At 47.9% G+C, this 21,736-nt stretch overlaps 1 protein-coding gene across 1 annotated transcript in view; it reads right to left on the bottom strand.

The window, feature by feature from the left end:
- Positions 1–15,789, bottom strand: part of ADARB1 (adenosine deaminase RNA specific B1) — a 66,865-nt gene extending 51,076 nt beyond the window's left edge. The window contains exon 1 of the mRNA XM_066553138.1: positions 15,707–15,789. The gene's annotated coding sequence lies outside the window, so the exon portion shown is untranslated. The remainder of the gene's footprint in view (positions 1–15,706) is intronic.
- Positions 15,790–21,736: the final 5,947 nt, after the last annotated feature.

The following is a 21,736-nucleotide window of genomic DNA, read 5'->3' as shown; positions in this document are numbered from 1 at the left end:
TTTCCATCTGAACATGAAGAAACAATTTGACATCTATGATGGACTTACTTCAGTTTATCAGTCTGAATCAAAGAACTAATAGCCCAAATTCAACCCACACTCCCTACAGCCCTTTTGAACTGCTCATGTAAAATTCTAAAGTAAACTAAGAAAGACTAGCAACTGAGCAATACAATGAAAAAAAAAAAGTTTAGGGAAAAAAGGACATATATGCTGCAATTGGAAAAAGAAGTACAGTTTATACACAATACAAGCTGTCAAATGCTTCTCCTTCCCTTGATATAAAACAAACTCTTTTGGAACTTACAAACAGGTACACAAGACACTGAAACCAAGTTCACTGACACTTCAAAAGCTAGGAAAATTCAGCAGCTATTAAGCAACAGGAATCCATGGAAAAAAATAAAGAGAATGCTAGTCCATCAAGTATTATCCAAGCTTTTACTGCAGCAAACAAACAAAAGTATGTTCATCATTTATTCTAAAACACACAATTCTCCAAAAAATGTTAAGGAAGAAACATAATAAAGTATTTTTCAAACATTCTCTCACCAAAAATAATTTCACATATTTGCATTGTATCAGCAAGAAACTCTCCACTTCTAAATTGGAATTTTGCCATCTCCTATATTTGAAAAATCATATTCACTAGTGTACTGGTACATTTGGCATCCTAAAGCCTCAATAATAAATTTTGATACTGCAACAACATTATTTCAAAACTAAAGGTTTTAATGCCACTCCTCTTTTCACAGGATCATCCCATGGATAAGAGCAGTTACCTTAGAAGAGAAGGTGATTGAAGCCAAAGGAATCATTAACATGAACAAAATTACCATAAATGTCTTCAGGGGAGCTTAGGCTTTAATCTTGTTGTTGATGTTTTCACTATAGTTAGTGTTTAAATATTTACATTACTCATTTAGCTGCTTTAAACATTAGTCAAACTGTAACAGTCCAACAGTGCAACCTCCAGACTAAGCAGCAGCTTTTAAAAGGCAACAGAATTTAAGAAATCAGTTGTAATTTCTCTGCTTGGTATTAATAGTTTTTAGACAACCGCTAAAAAAGAAAAATAACTTATTTTTTACTACAGACAAATTGTGGACAAGAATTTAGGCTACAGGAGCAGCAGAGACAGGACAACCCACCCATCCCACCACACTGACCAATTCTGACCCTGGAAGATGCCCCACTTTGGAGCAGATGTTGCTGCTGAAAGCTCTTCTCAACGCTACAGTGATCAACCAGGCTTTTCAGCTTAACACATTCAGAAAAGAATACCTGTAAAACTTCCTTCAAGCTTGTTCTACATATGTGCAGCACCTACTAGAGGAATGCAAATCTTTCTTCCTTTGAACAGCAGCAATATTTTCCAGCCTTCACAACAAGGCAGATTTGATTGTTTTCAGTCCTAGGGCAAAGATTAGATACATGTGAACACTTTGTACTTAGCATTAGTCTTCAGAAAAATGCCTCAGAAATCAATGTTTAATAAAAGATGCCAAATAATTATCACTCAGTTTAATAGTGCTCAAACCCAGGAGATCATGTTGTGCGTTGAGGATGTGTATCTTCTCTGGCTGGTACCTGGGAAGACACTCTCCACAGCCCCTAAATAAAGTTAATTGCTTCAGGAGTGCCAGAAAAAGGCACTTTATTCCCAGACCTCTGCTTTTAAAACAGGTTGGGATGACTGTGCCACTGCCTCCAGCCTCCTGGTGTGACAAGAGATTGCTGACAAAGCTGGGAGACAGACTGGGAATCAGCAATGGTGGGATGAAGTGTGCATATTAAGCCATGCCTAAAGTGATAGACCCTTCACTGGGAGCTCCCAGACCATGCCTACAACCCCAAGAACCAATGTCATTCATTCCTGGATTTAAAAGCAGGACACTGAGAGGGGCCAAATGTTACCTTTCAGCACCTGACAGAAGACAAGTGACATGACAGAGATTTAAACCACACCCCCGGAAAAGATCCAAGAGGCAAAGACATAGCCACACCCAAATCACTGCAGGAAAAAAGATCTTATGCAGCCCAGACAACAAATTTCTTCAGTTTTGTTGACCAGAGGCAACCTGACTGCAGTATTGCCCTGAGATGAAGATAGAACTGTAGAAGAGTGTGCTGCAACTTCAGTAAAAAGAGTTTGCCAAGGTAAAATGTACAAGCTGGAAACAAGGCTTAACACAGCCACTGATTGTGCACATTTCATCCAGTCTCAGAACGGTTTGGGTTGGAAGGGACCTTAAAGACCATCCTGTCCCAGCCCCTGCCACCAGCAGGGGACATCTTCCAGGGCAGGGACACCTTCCACTATCCCAGGTTGTTCCAAGCTCTGTCCAACCTGCCCTTGGACACTTCCAGGGATGGTGTGTCTTGCCCAGCTTCTCTAGGCAACCTGTGTCAGGGGCCTCTCCACCCTCAGAGCCAAGAACTTCTTCCCAGTATCCCATCTAATGCTGCCCTTTGTCAATGGGAAGCCATTCCCCCTTCTCCTTCACTCCAGGCCCTTGCCTCAAGTCCCTCTCCAGCTCTCCTGGAGCCCCTTTATGCACTGGAAGGGCGTCTAAGGTGCCCCAGAGCCTTCTCCTCTCCAGGTGAACAGCCCAGCTCTCCCAGTCTGGCTCCAGAGCAGAGGGGCTCCAGCTCTTGGAGCACCTTCAGGGCCTCCTCTGGACCCACTCTAACTGGCCCATGTCTTTCTTGTGCTGGGCACAGCACTCCAGGTGAAGTCCATGAAGACAGAGGGGGAATTGTGGATGTATCCTTTGACTCCCATTCTCCAGCAGCCTGCAGCTCACCAACAGCTTCCCCATGGGAGATAGAGCACAAACTGCATCTGCTGTGCACAAAATGCCAGAAAGCACAAACTACACCGGGGGGAAGAAATAATGGATTGCACAAGTGCACCCACCAACAGCCTTTTTACCAGGCTTAGTATTATTTTTAAAATAAATGTTATGCAAGTAACATGGAATAGCTTTAGAGCTCTTTATTCCTTTAGCTTTAACTTGCACCTTACAGGAACTCCATGTACAGGGAATTTGAAAGACTGTGAATAAAACCTGAATCACGCTGTTTTCCCAACAAAGGATTGGGTTAGCTGGAAAACATATTTCCAGGTCAGTTGTTTTCTTGCTGCTTCTCTATGGACATTGATTTTGTGCTCTGGGCAGAGTTGGAGACTGCAGAGGAGAGATGCAGGGATGGGATCAGACCACAGCAAGGACTCTGGGCACGTGGTGGCTCTCACCCCACCACACTGGACAAGAAAGACACCAAGTGTCCCAGGGCAGCAGGAGGCCAAAATAACAGTGGCTGCATCTTGAACCAAGTTTTCTTCTCCACAGAGGCCCACTCTGAGGCTGTCCCAGAGGGAGCATGGCAGCAGCAAGCTAAACTAAACTAAACACCCGTGTTTGTGACTCAAGTCTCACTGACAGTCTGCACCTCCACGGTAGTGACTTCTGGGATTTTGATATCTGTCTCATCCCTGCAAGGTTTTAGGAAGAACAAGCTGCAGGACTTCTAAGAATAGGAAGGTGTTACATTTCACTTTTACAGTCACATTTCTGCTTTTCTCCTACTAAAACATGAGCAGATTTGAAGAACTTCAAGCTAACTTCTGAGGCACCTTGACTTCCCGCCAGTCTTCGGAGATCCTGGAAGCTTTTCTCGGGATCTGGCCTGCAACTGGCTGTCAGGGATCTCTCTAGCAAAAGACTGCCTCAAACTGCTCCTTCCTGAGCAGTTCCTTGAGTTACTCAACATCAGGTTACTTTATGTTAAAGAAAGAAAAAAATAAAAACAAAAAAAAACCCACCCCAAAATAAAACAAAAATCCCACCACCAACCACACTTGTGGTGTAAAATCTGAGTGCCATCACCGCTCGGGTGTGTGGGCAGAGTGTTTGCCATCACAGAATATTAGACATTTTTCAGCCACGTTGTGCAGAAATGGGACTTACCACCTTCATATTCAAGAAACTCTAATATATCCCCAAGTTTGACAAGACAAGCAAGGAAAACACCCAGAAGATTTTGGGTAAGGCAGGAGGAAAGCGAGAGAGAGGGAAGATGCTGGCATGACCAGCATGCTCAGGACCTGTGGTCGATGTTACTCACACATGCAATCATAAAAGCACTCAAGTTGGAAAATGCCTCTAAGATCATTGAGCCCAGCTCTGAAGACAGAACCTCCATGTTCACAACTGAATCATGGTCCCAGGGGCCACATCTACACCTCCTGAACACTTCCAGGGATGGTGACTGCACCACTGCCCTGGGCAGCCTGTGCCAGTGCCAGGCCACCCTTCCAGTGAAGAAATGTTTCCTACTAGTCAATCTAAACATGCTCTGGCACAACCTGAGGCCATTTCCTCTGGTCCTGTCACCTGCTGTCTGAGAGAAGAGATCTATCCCTACCTGGCTACAACCTACTGTGAGGGAGTTGCAGGGAGCAATAAGGTCCCCCTTGAACTAAAACCACACCAGAGGGCAACTGGATCAAAACTTGGAATGTATCAAGACTCAAGACTACATCAGACAGTTTTGATGTATTCCCCCCAAGGGCTGAGATGTTGGGAGGTAACTCATACATTAATTTTCATTAGCCTTTTTGAGTTCAGATAAAAATTGATAAATAACAAATGATGTTATGGTTACCTGAAAAGCTGAGTATTAAAGTTGTTCCTGATAGCCAAAGGAAACAAATAGGAGTTGAAATATTTACACCTATTTTATCTACTAAGTTATTTACACAAAATAGCCCCAAAGAGTCTCCCAGCATGACAAACCTGAAAATACTTAGAGAGGAAAAATTAATGAATAAGTGATGAGAGTTCCAGACCATAGAATCTCAGCCTGGTTTGGGTTGGAAGGGACCTTAACCTTACAGCTCATCTCATTCCAAATCAAACATCTTGACTACGCCAGGTTGCTCCAAGCCCTGTCCAACCTGGCCTTGAACACATCCAGGGATGGGGCAGCCACAGCTTCTCTGGGCAATCTTTGCATACATGACCCTGCCCAACTTTGGTAGCCCTTGCAAATCAGCATCACATCAAAGCAGAAGGCAAACAAAGGGTGGTACATGGCACAGGGAGCTTGAGAGAAGTACCCTAAAGAGCTGCTCAGTCAAGAAGAACAAATCAGAGTCTGACTGTACAAATACAGGAGAAAAGGGGAACAATTATCAGTCCTGGAAGGGAGCACTGTAGAGAATCAAAGGCAAGAAACACTCCATGCTTTCCAGGCAGAATCGATACATGCTGCAAATGTTGGCAGAGCAAGTAACAGTGGATTAGACCCAAGCACATTTATCCTTCTACAGCCCTCAGAAAGCACATCTGGGTGGCCCCAGGAGAAGGGCAGAGCTGCCAGCCTCCCACATGTGCCACAGCCAGGCAGCAGCCACCACCAAGCAGCCAGGAGCTGCAGAGGAAGGATGACAAATCCAAGAGACACCAGCCTTCACCTGGGACATGGGTGAAGGACTGAAGAAATCACTTGCCTGGAATTTTGCTGGACACCAGAGAGTTGTGTCTTCCCTGCTCAGCTGTATTTCCAGGCAAAAGTGGATCCACCCAAGATGCTGCTGCCATACCCCATCTCACAGGGCACACACACACCTGGACCAGCACCACCACATCCTCCCTCTGTCTCTGCTGCTCCCATCACCTACAGCAGCACAGGTCTAAGGTCCAAGGATGACACCACCAGAGAAATCCCCAAGATTTTAAAAGAGCAGCAGATTACCAAGGAGACCAGCACTGCTTCTGCACAGCCTGTGATGCACCCGCTCCAGGTAAGAGGATGGGAAACCCCTGTTCCCCTGGCACACAAACCCAGGGGAGCAAATAACTCAAGACATAACATTTCCTTCAGGTTCAGGAGAACAAAACCACAGAGAGAAAGAGCCATTTAATGCCATCAAGAATACTTAAGAGATCTCAGCCACAGAAGCAAAGAGCCTATCAGTTCACATGCCAAAAAAACTCCATGTTGAGTGGAATTTGGATTATGAACCTACTTTAGTGACCTTTTACTGCAGTTATTTTTAGACTGAAGTTTGTATTCTGGACAAAGTACTGAAGATAAAATATTATACATATGCATGTATTTTTAATATATGCACATACTGTATGCATTTTCTGTGAAGTAAAGAAGCAGCTACTGATTCAGAAATGCAGGGAGTTGGCTGTTCTCTCAAGGATAACCTATGCACTGTGAACATGCACTTTACAAGAAACCCAGTCTTAGCTCTGGGAGGTGAAATCCTGCAATAAGAACATCAGCAGCCTCCAAAGATAGATCCACTGCACACATATTAAAGTACTATTCACCAGCGATGCTGCCAGGACAACTGCTGGAGCAAGAGGCGTTTGGATGCATTTTAAGTACCACTGGATGTAAAAATACCCATTAATACAATTTTTGTATTATTTTGTATTTTTACAATTTATGTCCAATTTCATCTACAGCAACATACCAAACCTAGGCAAGAAAACACCAGAAGACAGCAAAGGAAGGTCTGTGATCCAGGGAGATGCAAAAATACCTAAGCCAAAGCCATAAATAATGCTGAGGAGCTCTGCTGCACTGAAAGCTACCGGCAGAAAAATTCTTTCTCTACTTTCTACCACAGCATTCTAAAAGCTATGACCTTGAGAATATTGGCTATTTCTCTTCAGCTTTAAAAGCAGCCTGCTTCAGCTAAGCTGTCCTACAGATCAGGTGATGCTCTGGCAAGAAAGCCACAGTCAATAGCCATATTCCTCAACAGAGCTTTTATTACAATAATCAAATGTACTTCTAGTTCCTTCCATACTGACTGAAAGCCATCAAGAGCAGTTACTTAGAAAATGTTCTCACAGTCATTGGGGAACCTTAAGTCTGGAAAGCAAACTTTAAAAGAAAGCAAACCTATTGAACAAAGGACTGAAGAAAGAACACACTGAAAGGAGAACAAGCCCCAGCTCTTCTTGGGGTTGTCCTGTGCAGGGACAGGAGATAATCCTTGTGGGATCCTCCCAACACTGGCTATTCTGTGAACCCTGAACTTGAAAAAGGCTGAAAGCCAGCAAGGGCACCCCAGATGCTGAGAGAAGCTGGGGGTGTTCACATCCAGGCTGGGCAACTGGCCCCAAAGGAGTCATTGCCCACCTTCAGCTGACCTGCTGACTGAAACCTGACTGAGCTTCTGTCTGAGAAAAAGCATACAAGGAGGCCAAGGGAGATGGAAAATAAGCAGTGGGGTTGGGAATACTACCCAGTGGCCCTGGGTATTATCTGGGCTGCAAGAAAAAGCCAGCTAGCCATCGTGATCTGAAACACAGTGATGAGAGAAAAAATAGTACAGAGTTATAGGGACACTAGCTATATTTACTGAAGTTGTTTATTTATATCCATCCAATACAATAACATTTTAAAAACCTATGGAATATACTTTGTACAGTGTGTTATGTAACCGGGATGTGGCAGGAGCAGGAGGGCAGGACGAGCCTCTCCCTCCCTCCCTCCCTCCCTGCCGGCGGCACAAGCGCCCGCAGCCCGGCGGCCCCGCTCGGTACCACGGAGAGCTCCCTCCCTCCTTCCTTCCTCAAATGGAAAACCAAAGGTTTGACAGCAAACAGTCGCTCTCCCTTCCAAGCAGGGAAAAAAAAAACAAAACCCTCTCACAGACTGCATCTGAGGAATTTGTACGCAGAAAAAGTTCTCTTGACAGCACAGAAGTTATGTGCATGAGGAACGATGCTGCTGTCCAAATATATGAATAAATTACCATCTTGGCAATAAACACAAGCCAAAGCTCAAAAGAACTATTTCATTTCCAGGCAAGTTCATTCATAGATCTTACTAATAGTGAACCTGATTCCTTTAGGAACTCAGGAGCAGCAGAAGGAAAAGCATATAAGAAGATTAGGTTAATACTATATTTAAACATATGTAAGGACAGTGAATGAAATAGTGATTATTCACTCATTTAATTCAAGAAAAACAACCACTTACTAAGAATAGCTTTCAGGGATAAAAGAAGATAAACTAAGCTGCACCAGGGAAAAAAAACCAACAGAGCTACAGTAGTAATCATTGTCCCTCGTTATCCATATTTGTCAGCACTGAGGTCTGGGAAAATCAACTTGGATACAAAAGCATCAAACAGAGACAAACTACCCAAAGGTTTCCAGACTAATGCACCCTTTCCCCCAGTTGGGAAGCTTGCCCAACTCATTATCATCCTCGGGGTGAACAGCAGAGTTGCATTTAATGTAACAGATTTTTGCAAGAGTTTCAAAGACACGAGAAAAACCAGATTTTGCAGATTTGATGGAAGGACCTGACAGTCCTTGTGAAATAGAGGGGGGAGCTACTGGGCTTGAGCTCCCACCAATTCCAGCATGGATGGTAGATTATGGAGTGAAGACAGGATTTTGTCCACTTTCACAAAAGATTTTCTGGGAGACTGCACCCCTTTGGCAGTACTTTGCCAAAAGCACAGGCACGCTCTCCCAAGCAGACCTTGCTGCTTTGGCTTGCATCAGCTGTGCTTTTCTGTCTCATGTTCTTGAGAGCTGCTAATTCAGTGAAAGGTCCCGATTTAGCTTCTTATTAATCAAACTCTGAACAGTCATTAGCAACAGAAGCACAATCCAATCACAAACTTGGAGACAGTGGACATGCCCCTAGAGCTCATCTCTGCACTCACCCTCCTCCAAAGGGAGCCTGTGCAAGCTGTCCCACCTCAAGCACAGAGGTGGAGACATGCAGGATTGCCACAGAATCATGGAATTATCAAGTTTGGAAAAGACTTCAAAGACCATTGAGCCTAACCAGGTCCACCACTAAGCTATGCCCCTGTGTGCCACATCTACATGTTTGTGTAGACTCAGAAGCGTGTTCCCAACTCCAGTTAAAACACTGGCATACACACCCAAGCCACAACTGCCAGGATCACTGGTTTGAGTTAAGCATTAATTTCCAGCTCCTCTTTGTTATCAAAACACAGTATCACATGACATCAAACGGCAGAACACCACTTGGCACTGGTGAGCGGCGGGAGACAAAAAGCATCTGTAAAAATATCACTACAAGAAGGTCTGTATAATACACAGTAAATCCCAGGAAAGCCTATCTGCTGCCAGCACTGCAAGGGTGGTTTTGCTGGCTGTAGAAGTGCTTCTAAACCAAGAGAGGGGCTGCAGCCCCAGAGAAGACATCAAAGCCACCACGGCTGAGAAAATACAAGCATCGTGCCACACAGCTGCTCTGAAAAGCTTACAGGTAAAAAAACCAAAAAACCAGGAATATGCTCTAGTCCAGCTGGAAAAGATGACTCTGGTTTAACAGAGAACAATGATTCTGCAGCTGCCTGTGACTCCACACCTGTGAACAACACCCAGACTTCGTGCAGACTCCACAGGCAACAGGTCCAAGGGGCTGCAAACCTGCACAGAGCCAGCATCCAAAAGGTGCTGCTCAATCAGCTCACACGTTTTAGCTACCAAAACTACCAAAATTTAAGGGAGAAAACCACTATTTGTGTTCCAGATTCAGAAGCTATGGCAAAGGAGATCTCTCCCTACTTAATACACCTTGGTAATTTCCATACAGTGGGAAATACCCATACTATAAAGTGCCTTCCAGTGTAAACTTGACCAAAGGCTATCAGGGTTATAAAAGTGAGTAAGCACCCAACAAAAGAAGTTATCTCCTCCTCCTTTGATCTCCCAGAACGATCTACTCATGCTTATCAAGAGCAAGCTTTAAAACCTGGGCAGTGGAGGAGGGCTATAAGCCTGGTTCCCTCACAGAGCCAGCTTTATTAAAAGTTTGTCCCAAACAAAGCACAGTTCAGCCATCGGCTTATATTAATTCTTCTCATTTTTCAGATATTTAAATATACCAGCACTGATCCTTCAGCTGTGAGAAACATGGCAACTCTAAGGCCAAAAGCAGCATTCAAATGCGTTATCTTAGTCCAGTTTTGATCACAATGTTTTAATTAGAGATCCTACTGTGTTCTTACTGGGAGCCATCTACAGAGTTTTAGAGTTGTTTTATTAAGTACTCAGTATCTGTGCTCAGTGTTTGAGGTGAAAAATTAAATCACATTCTGATACACAATGGCCTCTGTCAACAAGGTTTTATAAAACTTGCATCTAAACAAAGTCAAAGGTATTTTTCCCCCCTAATAGTTTTCCAGGAGATCATGTACAAACACTAGAGCATAACTAAGCAAGGAAAAAGGCAGTGAAACCTTAAACTTAAGGCTCATTTACTAATAAAGTTGAAGAGCTGAGTAAATCAACCTAAATCAAAATTAACCTCATTTGAGACAGACTGAACACTTTCAGGAGAAGCCTTCAGAATGACAGAGACAAGTATTAACTATCTCTGCAAAACTCAAAACCTACACAGACTAAATGAGAAAAAAAATCCTCCTGGTTGAGGCTGCCTCACAATTCCTATGTAAAAACTGCATATTGACATTACACATGACAAATGAAAGAAACTAGTGTTTAGCATACATGCTTATCTCTTTTTGATCAAATTTTAAACAGTTCATCTCTCTTCAGCATTAATATGACAAAACTAATAGCAGAAAGGAGGAGCCATTGGCAAAATGAGTTTGGAACAAAGACAAATGGACATTGGTATATTATTCGCACATAATTTTACCCAAGGCCCATCATAAAATTGTTTATGCAACTTAAAAGTACCATAATAACAAAAGCACCAGGAAGCAAAGTAATCAGAAAGTACCTTCTGCCATGCAGCACCAAACTCACCCCCAACAGAGGAATATTTCTACTTGAAATTCAAAATATGGTATATTCCTCACATGTTTTCTCCAAATGAGGATACTCAGGATACTGTTCACCTTACCTAGGTCCAAGAACTCCATTCTGTTAAAATCTCTGTAAATTAACTAAACCCAAAAATTCCTCTGCAATCTGCTGAGCAGCCCTTCCTTTTGCATCTCTGCCAAAAGCACTTTGCATGGAAAAATCCTGACCCCAGTGCTTTCCTACACCTATAAAAGGACATTACTCCAAACAACTGCAAGAGCCTTTACAGGGAAATTTAAAATCGTTGCTGTCTCCCTCGTGCTTCAGCCCCCAGGGGCAGGGTGAGGGACTGTACCCAAACCTTTTGTTTTCTTCCATCACCTATGGTGATGCAAGACTGCTCCTTAGATCACTCCTCTCTGCTTTCACAAAGGAAAACAAGGGATACTTAGGAAAATAAGGACCTACCTTTTACTGGAACTACTTATGAAACTTGATTTCCTCTTTGTCTCACTACCACAGAGCTCCTCTGATGTCCAATAATATTTGCAGTCCAGCAACAGCTTTTCTTTCAGCAGAGCACTCATCTGAGATTTCCTTACTCACAGATTCTTGTGCTCACACAACTCAGTACTTAGCTGTGACAAATCCATTCTCTTTCCAAAACTGATGGGACTTTTCAAGGTGTTGACCAATTTCATTCAAGGGCACTAAGAGCGTGATGCCAGGCAATGGGAAATTGAGCTCTGAAGCACAGGAAGATAGCCAGAGATCCCACTAAAGACATTTTTTATGAAGCAATTCTGAGTTAGAAGTACAGACAGCTCTCAACCACAAAGAGACCGAACCCTGGAGCATCAGGGAAGACATTTTTCCAAAAGAAAAACAAAGCACCCTTCCTCTTCAAGCACATAAAGCTTTAAACAAAATTTTAAAAATAAGTAAGTTAAAATGAAGTGTAAAGAAGGAACACAACCCACAAAGATGAAATGATAATACTGCACACAAGAGAAGCTTCTTGTTTCAGAGCTTCCTGGCACTTCCACGGATGCTCAGGATCACACAGAAAAAAAAGCTCAATAACAACCAACTTCCACCAACACACACAGCTCAGGAAAGCAGTCAGACCTTCCCAAACCCCTGTAAGCAGGTGATACTCACAGAGGAGAGCTCTGGAATGAGGTTCCAGGCACAGCCTGGCAGTGCACTGGAGGGGACAGCACTGAGTCACAGCCCTGGGCAGGCAGCACTGACTCAGCCCTGCGCTCCTGCTGGGAACAGAAGCTCAAGGTAACCCCGGCAGCTTTTGTGGAGGAGATGGATTCCCTTGGCTTGGGGACAGACACACACCACAGCTGACCCACAGGCAGAGAGCAGGAAAAGATCCTGAATCCCTCTGCAACCAGACATTCTTAAGAGGATGACTGTACTGAGCATCCTCTGAGCTCCCACAGTAATAACAGTTACACGAGTTTCTTTGGTTTTTTTAACTTAATTATTACTTAAATGGACTCATGTGCTGCTGCTTTGGTCAGCTACAGCCCCAAATACTCATATCTGGCAGCCTGCTGATGACCTCTTTAAGGACTTAAATTGCAAAAACAACTATTTCTCATACCTACCATACAAAAAACATTCATTAAAAGGATTTAAAAAATGTTAAACAGCAGGAAAGAGAAAAAAACCCAGCCACGCTGTCTCCAAACAGGAAAGAAACTTTTGCTTTAGAATGCCATTTCACTTGCTTACATAATCATTTCACCAAGGTTTTTTTTTTTTGGGCTTTTTTTTTTCCTTTGGTCAGGCAGCATTTCTACTATAAAGGTATTTCCTTTCAAACCAAGATACATAAATAACAGCATCCACTGATAAATACAGCCCAAACATACAGTTTCAATCTTCAGTACTTAAACATAAGCTGAAATCCACACTGCAGCAGCCGGATGGCTTGAGTTTCAAACGTGCCAAGCACCTACCAGCTCCAGAAGCTGAAGCAATAGCAAGAGCTCTGGGCTCTCTTCATCAGACCAGATATCCCCAGGCATCCAAGCAAAGACCCTCAGGTTCCTGATTTCAAATGCAAGAGCCTAACAAGGCACTCACTGCAAGCACCTGGGGACAACCCATTTCAGCCTCACCTGAAATTCCTCTGGCACCAACACCCAGCCCAGCCCTTGCAGCCAGAGAAACGTTCCCCACCTGAAACACAACCAGCACTGCCATGCCCAAAACCTCCTCAGGGCACAGGTGACACTGACAACACTGACTGCTGAGAGGGCATGGCACACTCATGGTCTGTCCCAGGGCTCTCTCACAGCAGTGTTGGCCATCCCCCAGGCAGAATCTCTGACTGGGAACAACTACAGGCAGCAGTCTGGGGTCTGCCAAGTGTAGGCATGAGTTTGCTAGGGAATGGCAGAGCCTCACCTGGTCCCAGTCCCAAACTGTGTGAATTAGTAAGCCCAGCCACTTAGGCTTTACTCACTCAAACCAGAACATGTGTGGCTTTTAAAAGAGAAAAAAGTCCCATTTAGTTAAAAGTTCTCCAGAAGACCTTTGTGCTCATAGCAAGCCAGAGGCCTGCCAATGAGGGCTTATGGAACTGCATTTCCATTCCCAAAACACAGCCCACAAAAGGGCACTCAGCTTCCAACTGAGCAGATAAATCTAGATAACTGGGGGCAGTATCCAAGTGGGTTGGGGTCTGTGAGCAGTGTGATCAAAGCTATGAGACACTCCTGTTTCCAACACTGAGCACAATGGTACCTTCTCAGAAAACATAGAGCAAACACTCCTCCTGCTGAAAAAGGTGGCTATTTTTTCTCTCTCGAGCTGAGGAGCCAGTCCTCTTGAACGTCAGCAACACAGAGCAGCCTCAGCCAGCATGCTGCCTGCTGAAAACAAACCCCAAAAAGCACATGCACGTGAGAGGCTGGGCTCTGATAAAGCACCCAGCAAAATGTGAGAACACTCCTCGTGCCACCCTTGCTCCTACCTCCTGAAAGCAAGAATGGTGTGCTCACACAGCTGCACCCTGGGACACCTGGAAGGCATCCCAGGAAGGAGAGGCACGATTAGGATCACACCTGAGCTGCTCTGTCTCTGTCTCACAGAAAACTGAGGAGTCAGAGAACAGATGAACGGGGCTCTGTGCTGAATTCATGATGGGCAGTGTCCCAGAGCAGGGTGATGCAGTCACCTGGCAGAGCCCACTGCTAGCCATCGCCACCTGGGCATGGATTTCATGGGAAAACCAGGACTGCTCATCCTTGGGAAGCTTTTCTGTGCAGCTGTGCCAGCCCTGAACAGCGAGGGTTACTGAGCCTTGCCTCTGGTCAGTGCATACAACTGCATGGACTAAGGGCCAAGAAACATAGTTCACTGCAGAGGAAAAAAAAAAAGGTTAGAACATTTGGCAAAACCCCCAAAGGCATCTATCTTGGACATCCCAAAAGTAACAACAGTCATTCAAGATATGACTTGTTTATACTATGAGGCTCATTACACAGAGGCCTGCCTATTTTTAGAGGTAGATATTGCTACAACTGAGTGCTAGATAAACCCAAACAATTATTTTAAAGGGGTATTCCATCACTAATTATTCTAAACATCTTGTGCGTCCAGGAAGGCTGGCCTGCTGCCACTCTCTGGCATAAAACAGCTCCAAGAACAATGCTACAACTTCACTCTCAGGAGTGACAGAGTAACTCACAGAGCAAGCAGGGTGCCTGGGAGAGCTCAACAGCTCCAGTAAGCTCACCACCACTTGGATAAAACAAAAAACAGTAAGAAGTGAGACCCTAATATTGTTTATGCTAAAAAATTACATGAAGTTGTTTTTTCCTTTATATATCACCAAAAAAAGTAGATAAAAATTTAAAAATAAAAAGCATTTAAGCCCAGGCCAAGGAGCAGCATGGCTGATGGTGGCTCATCCATCGATTCTGTAGATTCACCAGCCTGAGTGCAGAGTCCTGAATGCTTTGTAGACCTCTCTGCCATGATCAGTGCTTCCCTACCTGAGTTCTGAGAGGTGCAAGGTGAAGATCGGCAGAGAGCAGGAGCAGCCCAGGCCAGCGGTGCCCCTCGGGCACCAGACGAGCGCCCTTTGGAAGCCTTTTATCTCTGTTTTTTTAAGCAAACCAGACTTTGAAAAGCACAATCACACATCTCACGGCTGCAGTTTCGCTCCAAGCACAGCACAAATCCAACCACATCCCAAAGGAACAAGGAAACCCACCGGGAGCCACGGCAACAGATGGAGAAGGGCTCTGCGGGGTTATCCAGCCGGGAAGGAAAGGCGCTGGGATGTGCAGCCGCGTTTCACGCCCGAGCTGCTCTCCAAGGACGCGCCGCCTCCCCACTGCAGAGGGCGGGCGGCGGTGCCGGGGGCGGCCGGACCGGGCGACGCCGGAGGAGCACGGCCAGAAGGGAACACCGGGAGAAGGGCAGGGCGGAGGAGCACGGCGAGAAGGGAACACCGGGAGAGGGGCAGGCACCCCCCGCGGCAGCGCCTGCCCCGCACAGGGGCTCTCCGCTCCCCGCGGCCCCGGGCGGGCGCCGTAACGGGCGGCCGGTGCCGCTGGGAGCTGCCCCCGGCTCGGGCGGCCGGGGCCAAACTTCCCCTGGTTCCGCCACCCCCCAAAATGGCCCCAACGCCGACGCCGCCGCGGCCCCTGCCCGGGGGAGCCCGCCCGGGCGCCCGCCCCCGCCGGGAACGGCCGGGCCCCGCTCCGCGCCGCACTGCGCCCCCGCACCGGCACCTCCACCGCGGCCCGGCCCGCCCAGCCCCCGCCGTCCTCAACAGGTGCGGGGCGGCCGGGCCGGCAACCACCGGCACCTGCCACCGCGTCAGGACCTGGACAGGTCCCGCGGGGCGCTCCCGCCCCGCCGCCGCAGCCCGGGCTCACCTCTGTCCACGCCGCTGCCCGGGCCCCGCGGCCGCCGCCACTCCGCCATGCGCGGTCCCGGCCGAGCCCCGCGGCGGCCCCGCTGCGCCGCCGCCGCCGCGGCTCCGTGCGCGCGCCGCCGCCGCCGCCGACGTGCAGGCCGCGCCGGGCCCGCCAGCGGCGCGAGACCCGCGCGCGCGGGGGCGGGGCCCCGCGGGCGCCTCCGCCGTTCCCATTGGCGGGGCCGAGCGCGAGCGGGGGCGGGGCCGAGGGCGCTCGCGCGCTCGCGCGCGGCGGAGATGGCAACGGGGAGGCGAGGGGCGGGGCCGGGCGCTGGGAGGAGCGGCGCTGATTGGGCGAGCGGGGGGCGGGGCCGACGCGGGGCGGGGCCGTGCGGTGTACGGTTAGCGCCCCCCCCCCTCCCGTTCCCGCGCCCACAGCCCGTCCCGGCCGGGCCCCCCCGCACCCCCGCACCCGGAGGGGTCCCGCACCAGCCTCCACTGCCGGGACACCCAGCATCGCCCACCGGGCCCAAGGACCGAGCCTCTGCCATTCCAGCGTCATCCTGGATGCGGTGTCCGTGTCCGAGCGCATCCCAGCGCGCCAAGACGAGAAGGCCAAACAGTGTTTTCCAGAAGCGGTGGGAGATCGCCACCCAAACACCGTCAGTAAAGTTCATCAGTGCTTCCACTGCGGGTATGGCTCTTGATGTGTGTTAGGGCTTCAGCCTCCTGCGGAACAGGGGCTCCAAAAAGGATTAAACAACTGCGTTAAACCTTGGCTGTTTGTGACAGCAGGCTTGTGGTCACCTAAGGAGCAGGTTTCTGACGTGCATTTTGCTCTTGACATACAGTCACAGAATGGATTGGGTTGGAAGAGACCTTAAAGCTCATCCCATTCCACCCTCTGCCACGGGCAGAGGCACCTTCCACTATTTGCACCAAGCCCTGTCCAAACTGGCCTGGAACACTTCAGGGGTGGGGCAAGCACACCTTCTCTGGGCAGCCTGTGCCAGGGCCTCACTACCCTCACAGCCACGAATTTTGTCCTAAAATCCAATCTAAACTTACTTACTGTCAGTTTAAAACCACCGCAGGTCATGGCAGTTCAATGACACCTGCAGGTGCTGAGCCCAGCTCAGCCCCTGGGATGCTGCAGGACACAGAGGAACACAATGCTGGCCTCACTCTCCCCAGTTTTTGTGGCTCAGGATCTTTACCCCACGAGGAACGAGGTTTCAGGCTTGCAGCCTGATACCACTTCTCATCTGTGCCCTTCAGAGCACTTTCATCATGTCCCAAAATCTCATTCCTGGCCACAGCTGACTACAGACATCAACTGCTCAGAGAAATCTGAACTTTCCCAGATTTCTGTCCCTTTGAGGCTACCTCACCACCTTTTCAGTGAAGGAAATTTTTCCCAATATCCAATCTAAACCTCCCCTGGTACAGCTTGAGGCCATTTCCTATGGTCCTGGATATGTGCTGACACGTGTTGCTGCATCAACCACCTTGGCCTTGCTAAATCTTTGTGCTGAGAACCCTGTGTGCTTTCTCACCTGTTTCTCCAGAGTGTTTAGGTGGTGACACCCACATTACCATGTCCCTTCAGCGCCCAGCACTGCAGCACTGAGAGGCTCGTGGCTTCTTCCTTCTCTCCCAGTTCCTGGTGAGGTAAAGATCCATGCAGGCAGAGGGTAAAGAGGAGCAGCAGAAAAGCCAGTGCTGGGAACAACAACCTATTTTTATACTTCCTTCTCTCAAGGCACCGCCCTTCGCCTCTGCCCTGCTCAGGAGCAGCAGGAAAAACGGGCAGGCAGCTTTTGGCTGCTGATGCCTTCACCTCTGGGAATGCCTTGGGAATGCCTGTCTGTGTTTTCTCATCCCATTTCACACTCAGGAAATGTATCACTAACTACTGCATTTTCCTCCTGCCTTAGGATCAGCAGTGAAGCCACGAAACAAAACCACGTTCCTCAGTTCCTCCTCTGTGTCACCAGAGTGGTTGTGTCCCGCCAGGATGTTGGGAAAATCACTGCCAGGCACAATCCTGTGCTGTGTGCTCTGGGATGATCCTGCCTGAGCTGGGAGGTTGGACCAGGTGACCCACTGTGGTTCCTTCCAACCTGACCCCGAAATGTGGCAGGGACAAGGCTGGGGTGGCAGGCAGAGCGTGTTCCCAGGCTCCTCATCCCACTCAATGGCAGATCCAACTCCACCATGGATTAGCTGGCTCCCTGCTACTGTGCAATCAAAGGGGCTCCCTCCCTAGACAGCACTGGCCTTGCTGAGCTGAGCCACTGTGACTCAGCTGCTGGTGCTTATGAAACATCAGTTTTCCAAGTACTTCAAATCTTGATGTGGGTTTGTTGTTTTTTTTATTGGTCGGGTTTTTTTGGCTTGGTTTGTTTTCTGTAAACCCACTTTAATAAATGAATGGCTCTTTAACAATGGCTTTTTCATTCAAGTCCTGGGAAATTTGAAATATTAAGCAGTCACTTGCAGAAGTGAGCAGGGCGCATTTCAAACACCACAAGTCAAAAGCAGCTCCACAGTTTCCACACTCTGACAGTGATTTTCCACCACAGGGAAACCTGATTTGCAAACTGGTCTTGCTCCCTGGAGTCCCCACATGTGCTGAACACATCCCTGTGTGCTGGTCCTGGTGCACAGTTCTGCGTGGATTTGGACGGATTCTCCATCCCATATCTGCCCTACTGGAGACACACCTTGCATCCAGCATCCCAGTTCATCCAGACCTACTTCTGGAGTCCTTAACCTCACCTGAGGATGTGGTGCATGCACTGCCAGACCCAGCACCTCCTCCACCATTCTGTGCCACCAACCCAACAGAAGCTGCATCCCTGAAAAGCCCTGGCAGCAGATCCAAGCTTAGGAGTTTCTCCCTGCTGTCGCCATATGATCCTCAGCGGGGCAGCTGCCAAGCCTGGGGAACCTGTTTCCAAATCCATGCTGCAGAAAGAAGGAGGGAGGATGTTTAACCCACTCCTTGCTGAATGGCAGGCTGGCAGTGCTGTGGAAGGACAGTGGCATTGTCACCAGGGTGGTGGCTGCTGCTGCAGGACAACTGGGGAGCACAGCTGCCTAATCAAAGATTCAGCTGCTTCATAGGTGGTGTGTAACAGGAATTTCTAAGGCCAGCACATGCTTCAAGGCAGTCTGGCAGCTCCTCCTGCAGTAAGCTGCTTGTGTAGACCCCTGAACAATGCTGAGGTGTGTCCTCATGCCTACACAGTGTCCTGAGCTGGGTCTACAGGCAGGATGGTGGTGCCAGACTGCCCGTGAGCAAACACATCAAGTGACAGCCAAGTAGAGTGCCCTGCCTGATGGCATCCAAGGGAAAAGCTGGATCAGGGCAGCCCCAAGACAGACAGGTCCCACATTGAGCTGGGAACACATCCTAAATACAGGGATCTCCATCCACAGGGAACTCCATCCTTGGGGCTGGAGGAAGAGTGACATCCAATAAAATTTCACACAAGCACCAATGGTCCTGGTCTTTTCACCCCACCTGCAGGGACCCACTGCAGTACAGGGCAGAGGAAGCACTCTGGCCCCCTCATCCTCTCACACCCACAGGCATGGGGCTGTGTGGTGCCACTCATAGCAAAATGTGCTCTTTGGGCTCACAGTGGGCAGGCAGGACTATACACCAAAATGCAGAACTGCCTTGGGGACAGTCTGAGCACTGCCTAGCAACAGGTCATGAACCAACCCGCTAAATAACCAATACAAGACCAATCTTAAAACCATGAGCATCCAGGGAGGTTCTGGTCATGGCAGATGAGCTGCAGTGTAGGCTGGCTGTTACTGCTCAGCTGCAAGGCCCTGGCACCAAGACAGACCAAGCTGACCTTTTGTGGAATTGTGACAAAGAGTGGTCAAAAAAAAAAAAAAAAAAAAAAAGGTAAAGTTAACATTGGGAATTAGGAGGAGGAAAAACTGGAAGCAAGATCCAGCAAGTGGTATTCAAGTACAAGAACATCTCCGGCTCAAAAACCCCAAGACATGTGAGGAGTTGGAGAAATGCATGGAAAAGGATTGCTTGAATAGGTTCACCACTTCTGTTTACACTGCTCACCAGCAGCAGCAGCATCCAGAGCTCACCCCAGGTGCCTGCAGCATCCACTGCTTATCTGATGCACCTGCACTGCACACTGAGCAATGATGAGCATCCCAGTGTTCTCTTGGAGCCCACCTCCAACATCAGGCACCGTGGGCACAGCACCCCTGAAAGCAGCATGAGCTCTCCTTTTACACAGAGGGCCAAAAGGTGGGTGCAGGAACATCAACAGAGTTGATGTGTCTTGCCACAGTAGAGTGGGAAGAGTTAAATGTCTTCCCACAGTAACACCTCCTGCTCCCAAAGCAAAGGGATTCACGAGGCAGGCAGGGGTTGTTCTGCCAGTGAAGTGGAAGGTGTTTAGATGAACCATCACATTGGTGAGCAGTGATTACATGTACCCAGGACAGCTGTTAATGTATCCAAACCAGCTGTAAACACAGCCAGGTTCCCTCTGCCCAGAGCACCAACACTGCTTCCAGCCTGGAGCCACCAACACAGCTCCAGGCTGAGGCACCAGGGATGTGCATGTGCTCATAAACCCATCAGGCTGTCGCTCACAGCCCTCACAGCTGGGGACACTCATGTCCCCATGGCCTGTCCCACAGCAGGGCTCTGAGCTCCCCCTTCCTCCCTGCCGAGCCTGGGGACAGCAGGGACCAGGAGCAGCAGCATCCCCCAGGGAAGCAGCTCTTCTTGCCTCTCCCCATCCGTGGGTTGGCTTCTGTCCACCAACCCCTCAAACAGTTCCTGCTGAAGCCAGACAAACCACACTTTAAATACAGATCAAGTGCTCAGCTGAGAACCGTCTGTCCATCCCCCCACCTTCCCCCGGGCTGGCTGAGCTGGAACAAAGAGGTGCCTGCCCTGAGGTGATTATCTCTTCCTTCATCTCCTTTACTTGGGAGGATATCCTGGTATCATCTGCTTTTACCTGCTGGGGCCTGACATTTGTTGCCTTTCTAGCACCTTCCTGTTTGGGACATTTCTTTGTCTAAGCTTCCTCTCCTACTTGAGCTGCTGAAACCAAGTCCAAGGAGCATCAGGCAAACAATGTGTCATACACCACTGTCAACATCCTCCACAGCAAACTGCATCCCACCCACTCCTTGAGCAGACAGACCAGCAGCAAGCCCCTGGTCATGGCTTACTCAGTCTCAAAGAGAACCTGCACTGCATTAAACCACAGAAATTCTCAGTTTAGGAACAGTGAGCATGGATCCAGACCCCACTCCTCATTGCCCAACATCAGGGACAACTGTGGCTCCCCAGATGTTTGGGGATGACGAGCCACAAGGAGAAGATACAGGCAGACCTGTGTGGTTCATGTACAAATCACACTGAATTCAAACAAGGTCACCAACACACCCCATCTGGCACAGAACACCAATTGTTAAAGTACAGAGAAACCCTTAGATAATATTTCACGCATCCTACTTGTAATCAAGAAGTCTGGAAAATCTCAGGGAATCCAGATGCAGAAGTCTAAATCTTAAAAACGCTGCTAGCAAGGCACTGTGTTTTGTTTGCACTATTTAAATATGTTTGCACATATTTAACTTATTTCGTAAGGAAAATTGAATTGGTTAGGGAAAAAAAAAAAAGCCACCACAAAAATCCTTGTCCTGCTGTCAGCAACACCACTCCTGATGCCAATCCCAGTTTGGGTTGCCAGAGCACCCAATGAGGCATCAGGACCAGACAGAGAGAAACCACAGAGCTACACACCAGCTGCCTCTCCCAGAAAAAAATGTCAGACCAGCATTAAATTGCTCATCAAACTAAAAACACAAAGCCAGGTTTAACAAAGCAACCATGGTGCAGAGCACAATCAGCAGATCCCAGATAATTATCTCATTGGGAAGAGTCAGCATGCAGGGCATGGCTTTCCCTTGCAAGGAAATGGTGAGTATGGAGATAAGGGTGATCCAATTAACTGGACTTTATGGGGATTTCAAAATGGTATGT

Source organism: Molothrus aeneus, chromosome 7 (assembly GCF_037042795.1).
Source record: "Molothrus aeneus isolate 106 chromosome 7, BPBGC_Maene_1.0, whole genome shotgun sequence".
NCBI classification, from domain to species: domain Eukaryota; kingdom Metazoa; phylum Chordata; class Aves; order Passeriformes; family Icteridae; genus Molothrus; species Molothrus aeneus.
Note: the sequence above shows the minus strand (reverse complement) of the source record. Positions and strands in the feature narration are given on the sequence as shown.